Here is a 7670-nt window from a genome sequence, read left to right as displayed (position 1 = left end):
TTTGCGACAAGTTAAACTACTTCTAACAGCAACAAAAATGCCACTGCCATCCGTGTTTAGCCTATCCTTTCGGAACGCCGTTAGGTTCTTCGCAAAAATTTCGGCTGAGCTTATATCCGGCTTTAGCCAGCTTTCAGTACCTATAACGCTTTGGGCATCAGTGGTTTCTATTAGCGCTTGGAGCTCTGGTACTGTCCCAAAACAGCTACGACAGTTTACAACTGTTATACCGATGGTTCCTGTATCTACGTTCTTTCTTTGTTCGGCGTGCACCCTTTGTGACTGAAACCCACCTTGGTATTTCCCGAGACCCTCTAACCTTAAAAACAGTCCAGTTCACGCCACACATCCCTGCTACCCGTGTAGCCGCCTTCTGCGTATAGTTGACGCCTGACCCATTCAGGGGAACCGGAAAACCAACCATCCTTTGGCGCAAGTTGAAGAATCTGCATCTTACATGGTCGCAGAACCATCTGAGCGTCTGATTCAGACGCTCCACTCGGCTCCGTACCAGAGGTCCGCAATCGGTCCTGTCAGCTATGCTGCAAATGGTCAGCTCTGCTTTCATCTGGCAAGCTAGACTGGCAGCCTTTACCACTTCCGTTAGCCGCTCGAAACCAGAGAGAATATCATCTGATCCAAAGCGATACACATCATTGGTACCTACGTGAGCAACCACCTGCAGTTGGCTGCACCCTGCGGACTTTATGGCATCCGGGAGGACCCGTTCCAATACTGGAATGACTCCAACCGGTATGCACACGGAGTGTACATTGGTTTTCTTTGCCTTCTTGGCAGTCATGACCCTAAGGGGTCCCATAAAAAAGTCAATCTAACGAGGTATCGTTACAAGCCTTTACAACTGAACGGGAATGACAGAATAGAGGGATGAGAATCCTCGGTATCTACTATGCAGCCACACAGTCGACTGGTACTGCGAATTTGCAATGAACCGACATTACAATGCCATGTAGACAGAACTTAAAGATTTAGTTGCCATTGGAAGTGCAAAAAGTTACCACGATTGCCAAATGGGATTCGGTGTTCAGTATGTCACGAAGCACTTAATGCAAAATTTGCAGGCATGAAGCACGTGAAGATATTAGTGGTACGAAAAGTAAAATTTCTGAAGTCGTGCACATTGAAAGGTGGCTACACTGAGTCACAGCGCCAGAGATTGCGCCAAAGAGTTTTATTCTGCCGCCTCCACTGGCAGTGCTTGTTCAGAAGTTGTGGTGGAGGAGGAGGTGGAGGTTAGTGTTTAACGTCCCGTCGACAACGAGGTCATTAAAGACGGAGTGCAAGCTCGGGTTAGGGAAGGATTGGGAAGGAAATCGGCCGTGCCCTTTCAAAGGAACCATCCCGGCATTTGCCTGAAACGATTTAGGGAAATCACGGAAAACCTAAATCAGGACAGCTGGAGACGGGATTTAACCGTCGTCCTCCCGAATGCAAGAACAGTGTGCTAACCACTGCGCCACCTCGCTCGGTCTGAAGTTGTGGTGGTTAGTGCTTTGCTGAGACGATGTTGATAGCTGTACTATTTGAGGCCATGTCGTGTGCAATTGTTTTGATGGGCTAGACAGCAGATGTTGTTCGAATGGAGATGCTGTAATGATCAGAGTGTATTTTTAGTCAATATATATGAAGGCCAAAAACATTTTGTTTAATTTTTTTTAAATTTCCTAACTAACAATGCCTCTTGGTCACAGGTTCAGTCAACAAAGCATCTGGCTTGTGTTCATGTATTAGACTGTAATTCGGGTTTCTATGTGCAATTATAGTATTTCAGTTTTATTTAATTAATTCAGTGTAACTGGTATTTACAATATCTTGTCTTATTGAGGAAGAACCGTGCCAGATGTGTACGTTGAATCACACTTCCACACACAGAACAGTTACACTTGTGCTTTGTTGTTCCGTAGTTTTTGTTTCATAGCTTTTATAGTTGCTGGGGACTTAATTAATTGTGGTAACGGAAATTTCCTTTCATTCTTTGTTGTTATTCTATGCAGTCAGATTGCGTACTAGTACTAGTCAGGGTCAACCGGTCAGCTACTAAAATTAAAAATATTTGCATAATATTAAATTAAGCCCCCATGCACGTGGCGACCGCTGCTTCGGATCGTCCCTTGGAATTCTTTTGATAGTAAAAGTAACAGACAGTAGTATTGTTGTAGTAATTTGTAGTTTAGTAATTGTAGTCTATATTGCATGTGTAGATTTGGTATTGAACATTTGTAGTTGTCTTGTCTTTCTCCTAATGGTATTTTTGCAAATTTAATATTTGATGTCTTGTATACGCGTTTGACAATTTTGTGCAATTATGAAGATTTCAATCGTTCGTTAATCGTGTTTGAGGGAAGCATTTCGTGTGAATGGTATTGTTGGTGTCATATTGTGCGTAATTTTCGTATAGTGACGAGTTTTGTATGTTTTGTAAATGATTACGCGATCGATGAAAAAGGCAAAAATGATGGATAGTCAGAATGACGAAATTGTTGACATGGCGAACTCGCCAACACAGGAGAACAGTATGATGAATAATGAAGTTGAAAACAATTTAATAAGTCGGGAAAATAGTCCGGAACCATTTCAAAACTTTTCACAATCAAAAAATTGTCCGAATACGAGATTAACGACAGAAGATTCTGGAATAGTATCGAACACAGATAGCTTTACAGCTATGACGAAGGAAGCTGGTTTTGGGGGAAATGTTAGGGGCGAAAAGAATTTCGTACCAGTTAATATGGAGCAGTTGATGGGTGCTATATTAAATTTGGGATCACGGATGGGAACAATGGAAACACCGTTAGACTCACTGGGTTCACAGTTAGGATCTGAATTAAAAACAGTGGCAACACGGTTAGACTCACAAATAGGAACAATTAAAACAGAGATGGAAACAATGGAAACACGGTTAGACTCACGAATAGGGACATGTTTCAAAAATATGAAAGATGAATTAAAGAAAGAAATTGGAGAAGTACAACCGATTTTGAATGCTCACAATAATAGATTAATTTCAATAGAAATTAGACAAAAGGAACAGGATAGAGAACAGAAAGAAAGAGATCGCGTGATAGTACAAAAATTTTCAGAGTTAAATTTACAACGTGCACACGATAAGGAAGAAATATTTGAGAGAATCGAGGAATCCGTACCAAATGACACAATAAATAATCTAACACAACAATATGAACAGTTAACTACTAACTGTGTCAATACTGAAACCCGAGTCGCGACACTTACGGAAGACGTAAATAAACAGGAAGAAAAAATAGGTGACGTATCGGAAAGAGTTGCGGAGATTACAGATAAACAGACAAATCTTAGTTTACATGGGGACAGAGATTCTGATGATACAGCTCCATTGTCATTTGCAGAAACCGAAGAGTACTAGAACATAAACAAACATGTTGAAAATCAGGGAAAATTTAACGAACACGTTAAAAGGGAATTTGAGGCGTTACGAAAGCAAGTTAAACAAATGGAAAGTGAAATCGCAGGAAAAGACGGTAGAAGAAATTTAGAATCACAGATAGCAGAGGGGTTTGAAGAAAATAATTTATTTCGTTTACGAGATGCAACAAGAGAGCGCCAGGTGGGCGAACATGACAATAATCGACATTTGGACTGGGACAGACGTGATAGGTCTTTGTCGCCACAAGGCGAAAACTTTGACTATAAACACTTTTTAACTGTTCGGAAATTTAAGATTTTCGCAATTGTAAGAATGACATACATCCATGTTCATGGTTAGATCAATTTATGCGCGCACTTCCACCAAATTGCCCAATAAGTCACAAACTGGAATTTATGTGCGGCTATTTAAGCCCTCAGGGGATTCGCTACACTAAGTGAATATGTGCCGTAGTGTGCACAGGGCCCCGAGCTGTAGTGGTGCTATTTCCCTTTTAGTTTTCTGCACCGCTGCCTACTCTTTTACTATTCTTTGAATCTATAACAACAACTCTTCAACTATCAATCTATCTAGAGAGTCAGTAAAGAATAACCGGATATTACTATTTTACTCTAAAGTGATTTCGGAAATTACCCTTTGGACTTACTGTATCTTCAGCAGCATTCATTCGTAGTTTAAACGAAATTTTACCTGTTTATCTTCGTGATAATATTACTTCATATGTTGACGATATTCTTATTGCTAAACGTTCTTGGAGTGAGCACAACAAAATTTTGGATTCATTTTTACGTATTTTTGCCAGAGTTGGCATTACTGTGAACTTGGAGAAATCTGAATTTGGTCGTTCTCAGGTGAAATTTCTTGGTCATATTATTTCTACAGAAGGTATTCTTCCTGATCCAGAGAAACTAGATGCTATTCATAATTATGCTGTTCCTACTACAAAACGTGATGTTCGTAGTTTCCTTGGTGTCTGTAATTTTCTTAGGCGCTTTGTTAGATTGGACAATTTGGTCACACCTCGTTTATGTGAACTATCTGGAAAGAATTCTAATTGGTGTTGGGATGAGGAAGCTCAATCAGAATTTGAACAACTTCGTGATGCTTTAGTTGCTGCTCCACTTCTTTCACATCCGGATTTATCTAAAGATTTTTGTTTGGCGACGGACTCATCATACAATGGCCTAGGTGCTCATTTATTTTCAGAGATAGAAGAAAACGGCGTTGTAGTACAGAAAACTATTGCATCTGGAAGTCGTGTTCTCTCTAAATCAGAAAAGAATTATTCGATTACGGAACTTGAAGCCTTGGCTGTTGTATGGGCTTTCACAAAATTTCGCATCTTTTTGTATAGCAGACATACTAAGGTTTACCCCGATCATGGAGCTCTGGAATTTCTTATGTCAACAAAATTAACACATGGAAGATTGTCACGATGGGCGCTGTATCTACAGGAATTTGATTTTAGTATTGTTTACATACAGGGTTCTTCAAATATTATTGCTGATGCTTTATCACGTGCACTTATGGGTTTCAAACAAAGTGCTGAGGAGGACTGCAAAGAAAACAATTATTGTTTGATGTATATTCAAGGCGTTGCGTTTGAAAATTTTATTTCGTCTTCGCTCCAGGTCATCGCTAAGGAGCAAAATAAGGATCCAATCTGGAAGTACATTAAGGAGAAGTGGAGGAGAAAAGAAAGCGTAGCGATTAGACAGTATTATTTAGTTTGCAATGATATTCTTTTTAAACGAAAACTGGTCGACAACTCTGTTTGGTTAGTTTGTATTCCTGATGAGTGGGTTAATAAATTGATTTGGTATACACATTTCAGTTATGCACACTTTGGTCGCAGAAAATGCTTTCATAAATTACGAGAAAATTGCCACTTCAGTAATATGGAAAAACGTATTCGATCTGTTCTTACCAAATGCAAATTATGTCAAAAGGCTAAGCCGCCAACTATTTTTCACAGAGCACCGTTGTTTCCTATCATTCCAGCGAAATTAAAGGAGATGGCTGCAGTCGATTTGTTCGGTCCAGTGGTTCGTTCTACTAATGGTTTTGCGTACATTTTGGTAGCAGTGGAACTGACATCAAAATATGTGTGTTTTACACCGTTACGCAAAGCAACAGCTCGTTCAGTATCTAACGCTTTCATCAAACATTTTCTTAAAGAAGTGGGTCATGTTGATAAGGTTATATCAGATAATGGATCACAGTTTCGCTCTAAAATTTGGCTTCGTACTCTACGGCGTCATAAGATTAAACCAATTTTCATCTCACTTTTTCACCCTCAATCTAACGCTTCAGAGAGATGGATGAGGGAAATCAATAAATTGTGTCGTCTTTATTGTCATCAGAATCACAGAACGTGGGATCAGTATCTGCATATTTTTCAAAACATTCTGAATGAACTCCCTAATGATTCAACTTCTTTACCGCCTATATTGATATTAGAAAATAAAACACCGACAAATCTCATTTCTGAAATCGTTCCTTTTCCGCCTTCACGGAAACTGCGGCATTCTGAAGTTGTCAACCTGGCTCTACAAAATATTGCATCAGCGGCTGCTAAAAGAGAGAAATCAGCTAAGGGTCCTGGTCGTTTAAAAACTTTGTCAGTTGGTCAAAAGGTGTTAATTAAGCCTAATCGTTTGTCTCACAAAGGAAAAGACTTGTGTCGCAAATTTTTCTGCTTTATAACGGTCCATATAGAGTTCGCAAAATTATTCATGATAACACTGTCGAAGTAGAAACTCTTAAATCTCGGCGCTCTAAGGTAATACATCATATATCGAACGTTAAAATGTTTGTGGAATGATATACTTTCGAGAAACTAACAGTTATACGTAAACACGCAGAGAATACAAGGATACCGCGCTGTGTTTTGGCGGCGGCACATACTCAAAGCAACAGTCAAGTCTGCGCGCTGCACAAAGCAGTCGTTGACCACAAACAATTGCTTCCTATGTCACGCGCCTACAGCTGATCGAGCGCTCAGTGCGAATGCACTGACAGCCGTAAACAAATACACAGTCTAATTTCTCTGATTAGATTCAGTATAAAGCTATAGTAACTTGGTAAATTATGTCATTAACGTTCAGTATTTTTCAGGATACGGTTGTATAAAATATTTAAGAACTTCAGGTGAATTCTGTGTGTGTCCGACGTTAAGAGGACTTGCTATCGAGAAATTTTCAGAAAGAATGTAGTTTCGAAGAAGAAACTAATAAACTAAAAAGGTAACTATTAATTGAGTTTATTTTTCAGGTAACATATTTCCACTTAGGTACGTACTTAGACGTAAATTGCTGCTCGCGATTACGTGATTCATACTTCGTGTTAACTGATATTGACAATGATTGAGTAATGAACAGGGTTGTTACTTGTGTATATTATGCATCGCTTGGCTGCTATGCTTTGTCACTGATGTCACATTTTTTTTTATTATGTGCCTGCTGTGCTTACTTATTTAAATTATAATTGTCACCTGATTAATTGTGCTGACTGTGGTAATGTATGTAAGTTATACTTTGTGATTTATCTGCTTACGCCTTCTTGTTTACTTATTAAGATTACATGTGAACATTTATTTGATTATGCTGATATGATGATAATGACCTGTTTATTATGTAAGATACATATTTGCTGCTTTGGGTATGGATTGCATATTTACACATTGCTGTTTTGTTGTCATAACTACTCTTTAATTTGGTATATAGAAATGTTGATATACGGTGTACATACATGGAGTTTAGGTCACACTATGGTATTAATTATAGATTGTTCGCTTGGCAGAGCCTCGTTGTAGGAATTGTGGTGCATCCACTTGTTGACATTCTGTTCTCCACTGGTATATTTACTCGCTATTGCATGTTTTGCTTACGCTCAGTGCCTTATATTTTTAAGATAAGAAAATGAACTGCTATAATTCGACGAACGACATTAGTACAAGAAACTTCATAGAAGTCACATGAGCTGGAGGTTTTATGGAAGCTGTATAAATTTATGCTAATAGGAAGAAAGCTAACGACATGACATACCAACACTAGGTTTAGACCATTGACAGTTATTACACTGCATTCTTCGTGAGCAATTGAAATAGCAAGTGACACTTGACACAAGAAATACTCCACATGTTTGCTTCTGTTTTGGCATAATTCTTAAAGTGGTGTACACACTGTGAACTATTACTATCATTCACACTCCGTACATGTACTTACTTACTGAAAGTTATTCAAAC

Source organism: Schistocerca americana, chromosome 1, assembly GCF_021461395.2.
Source record: "Schistocerca americana isolate TAMUIC-IGC-003095 chromosome 1, iqSchAmer2.1, whole genome shotgun sequence".
Classification (NCBI taxonomy): domain Eukaryota; kingdom Metazoa; phylum Arthropoda; class Insecta; order Orthoptera; family Acrididae; genus Schistocerca; species Schistocerca americana.
The sequence above is the reverse complement of the archived record's forward strand: the minus strand, read 5'-3'. Positions refer to the sequence as shown.